Below are 12,360 nucleotides of genomic sequence, written 5' to 3'. Positions count from 1 at the left end.
ATGATGTAAGTGTAAAGGTTGCTTGGAATTGAGCCAATATAACTTCTTTACAAGATATGCATGGAATGTTCCTCTCTTATGTAACATTTTGGACCACGTTTGCACCACATGTTTTGTTTTTGCAAATCCCTTTTGTAAATCCATTTCAAAGATCTTTTGCAAATAGTCAAAGGTAAATGAATAAGAGTTTGCAAAGCATTTTTTTTAAGATTTGAAATTTTCTCCCCCTGTTTCAAATGCTTTTCCTTTGACTTCAACAAAACTCCCCCTAAAAGAGATCCACCTCTTAGTGTTCAAGAGGGTTTTGATATACCATTTTTGAAATACTACTTTCTCCCCCTTTTGAACATAATAGAATACCAAATAATAAATACTTTTGGAAAGCACTAAGTTTTTGAATTTAGTGGTGGTGGTGCGGTCCTTTTGCTTTGGGCTCATTTCTCCCCCTTTTTGGCATGAATCGCCAAAAACGGAATCATTAGAGCCCTCGAAGTGCTATCTTCCCCTTTGGGCATAAATAAATGAGTTAAGATTATACCAAAGGCGAAGTCCGGTCTTTTAGCTTTGGGCTCCTACTCTCTTCAAAGACGAAGTCCTTTTCTTTGATGCTCATTTCTCCCCCAAAGAATAGAGAGTTGCTTGGAGTGATGGCGAAGTATGATATACGGAGTGGAAGCCTTTGTTTTCGCCGAAGACTCCATTTCCCTTTCAATCTACGACTTAGCATAGTAATATACTTGGAAACATATTAGTCGTAGTCATGGTACGGGAATAGTAGGATATATGCATTTGTACCAAAATGAAAGAGATATGATCAAGAGATATGTCAATTAAGCATGATCATAGTTCTATATAATATAGATTTCTCCCCCTACATATGTGCCTTGAGAGGAATACATATTTTGGCCTTAAATGCCAGGTGAACATAATTAGGTTAATGAGAACAAGTCTATATCATAGAGAAAGTGAAGTGCATTGTGTCATAGTATATGAGTGATGCTCAAGAGAGTTTATGCACTTATGAAAGCATGTTGCAAATATTTTAAGCATTTTCCTTTAAGGATTTCAAAGAGACTTAAGGACCATCCACCTTTGGAACAAAGGTAGCTTATCCTCGTTACAAGGTTAAGCTTTAAGCTCTTTGACAATAGAATCACTTCAACTAGTTTTAGCAAAGATGCAATAATGCATGAGTGAATTTTTAAGAGGTTAAACTAGGTATGAAGCAGGGATAAATGCAAAGGACATGCTTTCTCTTCCTTATGTATAAGATATGCAAAGAATGCTTATAAGAGGAAGATTTAGGTACAAGTTTAAATGAAAGGAAGTGATTTTACCCTTTTGTACCTTCTCATAGAGACGCTCTCTTCATTGTGCTTTGTCCTTAGTCTTAGTTGCTTAAGACCTATACTCAATGACAATATATGGAAATACTTTGCACAAGAGAGAGTTCTACAACTAGTGATCTTTTTCAAGTTATTGTTAGCATATATCAAATGGATCACAAGTTGCATAAATGAATCATGAATTCTCCTTCTTTTTTTTAGTGTATATCAAGATAGATGTCAGTTAAAATTATAATTGAAATCAAATTCAAATTACATAAGGCACTAAGGAGCATAAGTGATAATTGAAGTTGTTCAATGATCAACCAATATGAGATCAAGAAATCAACAAAGGCATTAAATTTTCAATCAAGCTTAAAAATAGGAGAATCCAATAAGCATGCTACTTTAGAAATGAAAGCAACAATCCTTGATAAAAGCGATATTATTTTAACAAGTTGGATTGATGTGTAGTAGCATACTATATGAGAAACATTATTCTCATGCAAGAGACTATATGAAATTACTAAGACAAAGCAATAGTCTCAACATAATCAAAATATAATAATGGACTCCCCCTAAAGATATGCATCAAGTAATTTAAAGAATTGATTTCGATGCATTCACTTTTAAGAACATAAAGGGAGAAGCATTATACATTTTGATCAAGGCTCATAAATTTAGCAATAAACAACTTGAGCCTGATAATCTCATAATGAAAAAGGATTTAGAATGCTTACAACCACATCATTGATTGTTGTGAAGACCTTATTGTCCAGGTAGATGTTGTTGTCCTTGATGTTCTTTCTTCTTCATTTGAGTGTCCTCCCTTTATATTTGTCTCTTTTACCTTCCAAACTTATTGAAAATACTCAAGAGACATGTTAATAGCGCAAGGGAGTCTATGGTGAAGGATGATTACTTTAGATAATTAGCATACAAGATTCATCATCCACAAGTCACACAGACATGAAGTAAAATCCTTAACATTAGTGCATTTCATTTGAGAAAAATGAGTGAGCACCTTTTAAACATTTTTAATAATCATTGGAGATTTTACTTTATCATATTGAAGTTAGTTAATCATCACTTGGAAACAAATCAATATGATAACATATATATAAATATCGCAAAGGCATTAAATAGATTCTAATGGACATGAGCAATAGGAAAATGATATTTGAATGCATACTTAGTTAATTTTGGTCCAATAGCGAATCTATTCCTCACAAGGGTAGAATATGATAATTTAGATTAAATACCCATTGAGATGGGAACTAAATTTAACCAAGAAGATGAGTTCCCATACCTTTGCTTTTACCTTTCTTCTTTTGGGTGAAGATCAACCCATGAGGCTTGTGTACTTTCCCTTCTATGCATATTTATAAGTAAGCTCAAGAGATACGTTAGTAACACAAGCACTAGTTTCCATTTAGTAATCATTTTGACAAAGAATGAAAAGTGAATTACTATTGGCATGGAAACTTTATAATATGAACTAGATTATTCCATGAAGTATGCCTAGTTTTAACTCATAAAACAAGCATGGTTAAATTCTTGAGACTTAAGGGAATAAATCTAATTCATAACATGGAGAGCGATAAATGTAGAAGAATCATATCCAATTTAAGCAATAAAACATACAACATACATTATTGGATTGATTTTCCTTGTCATGGTGGATTACGCATTTCCATAGAGAAAATTATCTCTACAAGTGAGACTACTTAAATTATTTAGATAAAAACATTAGTCTCACTTTTCTAGCTATAGAGAGAATTTTTCCTTTTATAAGTGTCCTAAGTATTTGAATTCCTTACATGACACCTTATTCTTTTAAGAACATGAAATATCTCTCTATATCTAGAACACGGCAATAATAATTAATGTAAAAACATGCCATGAAAAATTGCAACAATTTAGAGCATGTAGATTGTCATAATATAGAATTGATAAATACACAATCTACCATATGAGAGGAATTTTTTTCAAAGAATGATGACATAGTTTTAAAACATGCTTTAGTGCTTTCTATTTCTATGTGACTACACAAGACACACGACAATTTAAGATAATTGCACTTAAGAATACAAATGTTACCATCCTTTGACTTTCCTCCATGTTGTAGGCTTTGATATTCCGCACATGATAATTCTTTAATTCCTACAACATCAATATCTTCCCCGAGATGATATGGGTTTTGAATAACATATTGAAATAACCTTGGGTCAATCTTGAATATGTAGATCATTTGAAGATTGATAGCTTGAGTTGATAAGAATTGAATTAACTCCCTCAAGCACCCCAAAGGTTCATACCATCTCCTTCTCCTACAAATCTTGTCAAGCACATTTTGGTACCCATCGCTTGATGGGTCCGTTAAGGTTAGTAAACAAAGATCTAGGAACCCAAGTGTCCTTTGTGCTAGCGCTTGGTAAACTTGTTACCTTTCTAGCACAAGTTGCAATCTTGGGTTGCCTAGTTACATGAAAATTAATTGACAAGCTAGGAGTGGAATTGTTACCAATGGGACAATCCTTGCATTGATGTCCCTTTCTTCGGCATGTGTAGCATAGGCGTTTTTCAAGTTTTGAAGTTTTCTTCTTTCCTTGCTTGTTGCCTGCTACATGGTTAGTAAAAACTTTCTTTTCTAACCCTATGCCTTTTTGTTTTAAATGGGGACAAGATCTAAGCAAGTGTCCCTTCTTAGAGCATTTAAAACAAAGTCTATCATCCTTGTTAATAATCAAGCCATTAATATAGGGACATGACCTAATCAAGTGCCCCATTTCAAAGCATTCACTACACCTCTTAATGTGAAGTGTGGCTTGATCATTACCTTGGATGTTACCTTTTGTGGAGGCGTGGTTGAGGCTTTTGGAGGAGGTGTTGAATTTCATCTTTTGTTTCCTCCTCATGGCAATCCTCAAATCCTTGACATTTTCTTCAAGGGATGTAGTGCATGCCACGGTTGTTCCCGTCTCAAGCTTCTTCACCATGTGATCACGGTTATCTTGAGAAGGTTGGGCAATGCATTTCCCTTTTAGTTGTGTCAAGCTCTTCTTTAGCCTCTTATTTTCTTCTTTGAGCTTTTGATATGAATCATCATTTGTTCCTGCAAATTCTAGCTCAAAGGAAGATTTGCTTGTTGACAAACAACAAGCATTAGCACATGGTAATATAGTATTAATTTGAATACATGTGCACGAGTGAGGTTGTTGGGATTTTAAGTTCTCTATCACAACCTCATGAGCAATGTTTAATATGATATGATTATCCATAAGATTTTCATGAGAACATAAAAGCATATCATATTTATCTTGAAAAGCTAGATTTTTAACTTTTAGCTTTTCTACTTGGTCCTTGAGCAAGGTATTCCTATTTACTAATTGAGAGATACAATGTGAAGCGTTATCTTGCTCAATTGAAATAGTTTCATACCTGTGGACCAAATCAACATGAGAGCACTTTAGCTTCTCATGTTCTTTAGTCAACTCGTCAAAGTGTTGCATCTTTATGGAGAGAATATCTTCTAGCCTTTGACGAGCTTCGCTTTGTTCTCTCGCTCTTTCTAGAAGTTTGAGCATGACCGCCTTATCTTCTTGGCTTAGGCGAGCGTAGAGATGCACAAAGCTTCTTTCTTCCTCCTCATCCTCATTTGTGCTCCCGCTATCATTTTCATTAGCCACACAACACATGTGGGAATCGAAATGGGAAGACAAACCTTTTGGAGAGGTGGATTCATCGTTTGGTTCATTTTCTTCTTCTTCCTTGCAAGGGTTAGTATCACAAATACCAAAGGAAGTAGAAGCACAAAATGAACTATCATTTTTGGACTCATCAAATTTGCTTCTAATTCTAGTCCAAATATCATGCGCATCATGGACGGATTCATCATAGTTTGATATGAAGGCACGATAATCTTCTTTGCTAAGAGAATTGTTTAAGATGTCAAAAGCTAGGTAGTTTAAGCGATAACATCTTTGATCCTCCTCGGAATTAATTTTTCCATTAAAACTAGAGGGAAAAATACTCTTGTCAATAATTTGTTCTAATTGAGGATGTATGGTTCTAAAGGCATTTATCACACTAGTAGACCATGAATCATAATTAGAACAATCATCAAGTAATATCTCAAGAGTTACCTCCTTTTGAGTTGCGTTCGTTGGAGGAGTCTTCTTGTTCTTTTGGGATCTTCTACGAGCCATCACTTCGAGTTGTTAGACTCAAGATGAAGTGCCTAGCTCTGATACCAATTGAAAGTCGCCTAGAGGGGGGGTGAATAGGGGAAACCTGAAAATTAAAACTTTATCCCCCAACTAGATCCTTTGATTAGTGGTTAGAACAAGAGGAACAATTATCGGAGTATAAAAACTAAGTTCTTGCTAGTAAAGAGTATAGCTTTCAAATAATGCGGAAGTGATAAATCAATACAACTAATAATTCTATGATAACAAAGCAAGAAAGCTTAGATGAAAAAGAGCACTAACTCAAGTTCTTTTCTTGCGGAGTGTTGCTTCACTTAAATGATATTTTAACTTGAAGCAACACCAAATGATATGAGCAAAGAATAGTGCAAGAGAACTTAGAGTAAGAGAAAGCAAACAAATCACAAGCAAAAGCACAATGAACACAGGTGATTTGTTTTACCGAGGTTCGGCCCTCGAAGGCCTAGTCCCCGTTGAGGAGTCCACTTAAGGACGGGTCTTTTTCAACCCTTTCCCTCTCTCCCGATCACACAAGGATCGGCGAGCTCTTCTTCTTCTCAAGGATCACTCTCGATCCCACAAGGACCACCACAATCTTTGGTGTCTCTTGCTAGCTTTTACAAGCCTCCAACACTTTGGAGGAAGTTCGAATGGGAGTCAAAAACTCCACGCGCAAATGAACACAAAGATGTAGCGCACACTATCTCTCAATGAATCTCACAAGGCGCTAGGGCTAAACTCAATTGAGTAGCTCTCAATTGCTTGCTCTCTCTTTTGTGGCACTTGTGTTGGGTGTAGTGGACTAAATCTTGTGTATATGATGGATCAATGAATATAGGTGGTTGGGAGGGCTTGAGTATGTCAACTAGATGACTTGGAATGTTGCTTGGACTCCCCCTCCTTGAAGTGGCCGGTTGGGGTGGTATTTATAGCCAACATCCAATTTTGTAGCCGTTGGAGAAGCTGCTGGCGATGGGCGCACCGGACAGTCCGGTGCACACCGGACATGTCCGGTGCCCAGCCACGTCATCCTATCCGTTGAGATTGGAGCTGGTCGACCGTTGGAGGCTTTGTCCTCATGTGGCACCGGACAGTCCGGTGCACACCGGACAGTCCGGTGCCTCTCTGATCCTCTGCTCTGACTTCTGCCGCGTGTACTGTTCTGCACTGTTTACTGTCAGAGTCGACCGTTGGCGCGAAGATGACCGTTGCTCCGCTGGCACACCGGACAGTCCGGTGCACACCGGACAGTCCGGTGAATTTTAGTGGAGCGGCTGCCGCGCGAACCCGAGGCTGGCGAGTTCTGGAGACCGCGCTTCCTTGGAGCACCGGACATGTCCGGTGCACACCGGACAGTCCGGTGAATTATAGCGCGCCGGCTTCCGAGAATTCCCGAGGGCGAAGAGTTTGAGTCTGAGTCCCCTGGTGCACCGGACAGGTACTGTTCACTGTCCGGTGCGCCAGACCAGGGGTGCCCTCGGTTGCCCCTTTGCTCCTTTATTGAATCCAAAACTTGGTCTTTTTATTGGCTGAGTGTGAACCTTTTACACCTGTATAATCTATACACTTGGGCAAACTAGTTAGTCCAATTATTTGTGTTGGGCAATTCAACCACCAAAATTATTTAGGAACTAGGTGTAAGCCTAATTCCCTTTCACATAGGACACGCAATGCTTCAATTTCAAGACAGGGAATCCATAGTGGCCCCGTACAACTTTAAGTAAGTGTGATTTTGCATAAATAAAATTAATAATTTCAATACACATGTATCACAAGTTTGATTCGTACAGGGACCACTGGATATGCTTCTTCATTTATCCTAAGGTTGGAAAGGTGCTGGTGCTCGACTCCTTGCACACCGAGCCTTCGGCCTATTCAAAATTCCTCAGCATCTTAGAGCTGTAAGCCTTTTCTATGCATGCATACTTATATCGATGAGAATTGTAGAATAACATGGTGATTCTATTTGAGATCATAGGGCATTTAGGTTTTATAAGCTACGAGGTGGAAAGTACGACACGTCCAAAAAAAGGCGTGCCACTAGACATCCATTATAACTGGCCGGTAAGTATGTGAATTTATGAATACATATCATACATGTACGTACATAGGACAATGTTGCAACTAAATAACCAATCTCCCGTTATGTAGTGCCACAAGCAACCACCCGGATCGGTCCTATGTGGGTTCTACGTGTGCGAGTTCATGAGAATGAACGGACGATACATCACGAACCCTGGCAAGGTATTATTAGTAATAGTCACGTATGTATTTATGTCATTAAAGATGCAAATGTGTTATTATTGAGTATAAATAGATGATGTTTATAAACTTCCTTTACAGCAATTTCAACAAGAAAGCCCGAAGAACTTGACTGAAGGTGCATTGTATGGCATAGTTGAGGACCTGTGCACATTCATATTGAAAGAGGTCATTCCCGCAGAAGGGAAATATCACGATGCTTCCGGAACATTAGCTTTGCTAGAGTTTAGAATACTAACAGAAATTAGTAGACTATCTCTTAGCTGAGATAGTTATTAGAGCTTAAGTGAAAACTTTGATGTATATAATGTGTGATGCATACATGGTTGTAAACAAGACTTTGATGTATATAAATGTATGATATAATTTAATTCCATGTTGCTTTTAATATCAATACTACATGTTTATCAATATCAATATATATATATATATATATATATATATATATATGTTTTGTGTGTGTAAATATATATAAATTTCAGTACTGATTGAAAATTTAAAAAAAGGCGGAAAACTTTCCACTGGCGGCTAAATAAAACAAACCGCCAGTGGAAATAGCATTTTCACTGGCGGTTGCTTAAGAAAACCGCCAGTGAAAATAGCATTTCCACTGGCGTTTGCTTAAGAAAACCGCCAGTAAAAATATCATTTCTACTAGTGGTTCTAGAATAACTGCCAGTGGAAATGACGATTTCCACTAGCCCCTAGCACTGGCGGCACTGAAAAGCGCCAGTGAAAACGTCTCTAGAACCGTCACTATAGAGGCTGTGTGTACTAGTGCAATGAATGTGATTTCAATGGAACTTATAACAAACGTATGTAACAGTATCAGATACCCGAAGGAATCCGATACCGTTACATGCCGCCGAACCAAACACGTCGTCGGTCGCTAGAGGTTGATCGGAACTGGTGTGGTGGCGCTATGAGCTTCGCTTATATAGCGCTTGCGATCGAGGACCACAACCATGCATAGAAAGAATAATTTACGCCTCTGAATAAGGCGTGTGGCTTAAGTCCGACTGCGAGAACATATATAACATCATCTCCATCTAGCTAATCAACTCTGCTGTAATTAATTAAATCAGCCAACTAACAAGGACAGCCACATCACTTAAATTGATTTTCCCACTGCGCGGTCTGACCGATTTTCTAGACTCTGCCACATGTTTGCGCTACATATATGCACCATCATATGCATGGGGCGGCCTACTACACAAGATGCATGAAAGCAACATTTGGTTTCCCCCCAGGCCCTTTCTAAAAGAAAGCGTGACAGTAACGACTAATGAAAGAGATTGCCTCACCTAAAAGCAGCATGAGAGAAACAGAAAAGTAAAAGGGCAAAAAAAAAATATAATAAAGAGAAGGTCTACGTACGGGTGGCCTCGATCTTCTGCCTCATTATCGTCTTTGGTATCTATACACCGTACCCGGCCCCAATTATTTGCAGCTCATATGGGTTTTTTATCCAAATAAAAGCAAAGCAAAAGGGAACGACGACACACGACCATGCATGCATGAGTTGGCTACAAAGAAAAGAATGGATGGTTCATGGATGCATGGGGAGAACTACGTACGTACGTACGTGGAAAGAACAAATTAAAGTAGTCATTTTACGCGCGCAAGAGAGAGAAAAGCTTTGAGATGGATCGTCACCAGCTAGGCAGCTAGCTTGCGTCGTCGTCGACGGCGATGACAAGCAAATCACATTTTACACGCAGACAGCAGTAACAGCACCTGTCGTCGTCATTTCGCAGGCGGCCAGGCGATGCATGGCAGCCGCAACCCACCCTCCGCCGCGACCGCGATCGCGTCCACAGTCGTCCTGGTCGCCGCCGCGCGCCCACCTCAAGAACAGGCTTTGGCCATGTCCTTTGCCGCCATCAACTCCTCGCCCAACCCCAGACCCACCCAGAGAGGCTAGAGCGAGGCCGCAGGCGGCGGCGGTGGATGGCCGTGCGTGTATAACAGTAGTTTACAATAATAATGCCGATCGTAGGCCCACCGCCGGCCGCGCGCGCCGGACTCGCTGACAAACAAAAGTGACGGCAGAGTTTGCAACGTTATATAGTGGGAAAAAAATTGGGTGCAGCCGTCTGCAAACTAGAATGTTTGCAGCCTCTCTCACAAAAAGGAGGATAGACCCCATCTGCAGGTAACATTTTAATTGTGTTGTTGCACCTGTATGTGGGGTCTATCCTCCTTTTTATGAGAGTCAGCAAATATTCAAGTTTGCAGCCGGCTGCACCCAATTTTTTTTCCATATAGTGCGCCCTGGAAATTTCCAGGTTAGTATTCATTTTAGCTCTTAGTTTATATATATATTGTAAATCTAGTTAAATATGTAAAATACATACACCAAATATTGTATAAATCCGTTAAAAAGCTAAAATGAATTTTTGATTTGGGCCGGAGGGGTAAAAAAAGCTCAAGTTCCTTCCTTCATCTCTATAAACAATGTTCGCGTAACCCTCTAAAGTGTTTTTGTACAAATCTTGTTCGTTTTGATGCTAAATCGTGTGGATTGGATGTGGTTGAGTCGTTTTAAATCCATAACAAGTCAAAATACACCTCAATCCCCACCAACCCACTCCAATCCACATAAAATTAAAATAACCGAACAAGGTCTAAGTTGGTTCGGTTTACTCTTTAATCAAATTTGGTTTTTTTATTTCTTTACGTGCAAACTGAGTTATCAGTTCAGATTTTATTGGTTAGTAACTAATAATATAATTTAGTCTAGAAAAATATATTATGATTTTTTATAGTTACTTTGATATGTTATGGATCATATAAGATAACAACTTTAATGTTAAAAATAAATATGAAATAATGATAAAAAATCTGAACATATTTTTCTAACATGTTTTCAATCAGACCTTAGAAAATATAAACCTAAAAATCACCTTGTGTACAAATTGAATTTGAAGTTCATATTTTTAGGTGTCCGAGGACATCATAATTATATTAGAAAATATGTTAAGAATTTTTTTGTCATTATTTTATAATTAATTTTATACTATTAAATTATTATCTTATCTGATCTCTAACCCATCAAGATAATTTTAAAAAGTCGTAATATATGTTCTAGGCAAAAATATGCTATTGGATACTAACCAACAAAATTTTAGCTGAAAACTCGTTTTGTACATAAATAAATAAAAATGTTAAATTTTGTTAAGGGTGAACTGAACAAACTCAAAAGAATTAAGAGGTGAAATAAATTAAAAAATAATCTAGGGAGGTATGTAAACCTTGTCTATAGTCGGAGGAGTAATTTAGACTTTTTCCTTTAATATACTCCCTCCTGTCTTAATATATTATTTGTTTTAGGCCTTTGTTTTTTTGTCCATATTCAAACTGATGACAATTAATCTAGACACATATATAAAACACATACATCAAAGGTTAGTTTGGGAACATCGTTTTCCCAAAAGATTCTAGTTTTCGCAAAGAAAAATAAACTAATTTCTTTTAGGAAGATTGGAATCCCTTGGAAAAACGGTGTTTCCAAACTAGCCCCAAATATTGTATTAATCTAATTAACAGTCTAAAACGAATGTACTATTTTAGGAGGCAGGGGTATAATCTTTGTTTGTTAATCAAACTGTTCCTGCGCAACAAGCAAAACCCCGCAGTTTTGCCCCTCGGGAAACCCACATGTCTCAGCGGCTGCTCCCTACCGACACCATGGCGTGGGGCCGCACGCGTGTAGCTAGCGAATAGGACAAGGACACGTGTTCAGAAGCGACACCTCGACCAACGGTCGTCTGGCTGGTGGGCCTGCCACGGGAAATGCCCGCACGCTGTCCTTCTCTGACATGCCGGGCCGACGACTCACCCCGTGGTTAAAAAAAGTTGCTTCTGAGCCGGGAGAAGCACACGCGTCGGTATCTGGATCGTTGTAACGGAGCCCCCAACGGTCCAGATTCCCACGGTCTGGTGCGGTCACCCGTGGTAGAGGTCGGAGACGAGCCAACCGTCGGTGCTTCCGGTTCGAGGCCGGCTAAGGACTTGTTCGGTTATTTTCAATTCATATGGATTGGAGATGATTGATATGGATTGGAGGGGATTTTGACTTACTAGGGATTGAAACTCCCTCAATCCCCCTCAATCCATATGGATTGGGGTAGAACCGAACAAGCCCTAAAGGGAAATGTGAACTTACATGCGACCCCCTGGCTTGTTTTTGAATTGCAACACGACGCCTAGGCCTCGTAGCTTGTTTTCCCCAATCTAGATTCCCTGGTAATCTTGGACCTCGGGATTGCGCCAAGTCAATAACAGAACTCCCTTTGATTCACAAACGGTGGTTCCAAGGTGGTCCAGTGTGTCTAATAGCTGTATACATAGGTTTGTTTGTGTGTACGTAGAGGAAAAGCACATTTATTTTACTTAGGTTCTCTTCGGCAACTTATCCATCCACATTTTTCTATTTTCATACTTCACTCGGCAAGCCGTACAACCTATAATAAAAAAAATAGCAGTGCTTTACATAATTTGCATAACCATATATATGATCTTCTGCCATAGCCTTAGGTACTATGTATGCGCAAATGTCGTTT

This window comes from Zea mays, chromosome 5 (genome assembly GCF_902167145.1).
Source record: "Zea mays cultivar B73 chromosome 5, Zm-B73-REFERENCE-NAM-5.0, whole genome shotgun sequence".
Classification (NCBI taxonomy): Eukaryota; Viridiplantae; Streptophyta; class Magnoliopsida; order Poales; family Poaceae; genus Zea; species Zea mays.
The sequence above is the reverse complement of the archived record's forward strand: the minus strand, read 5'-3'. Positions refer to the sequence as shown.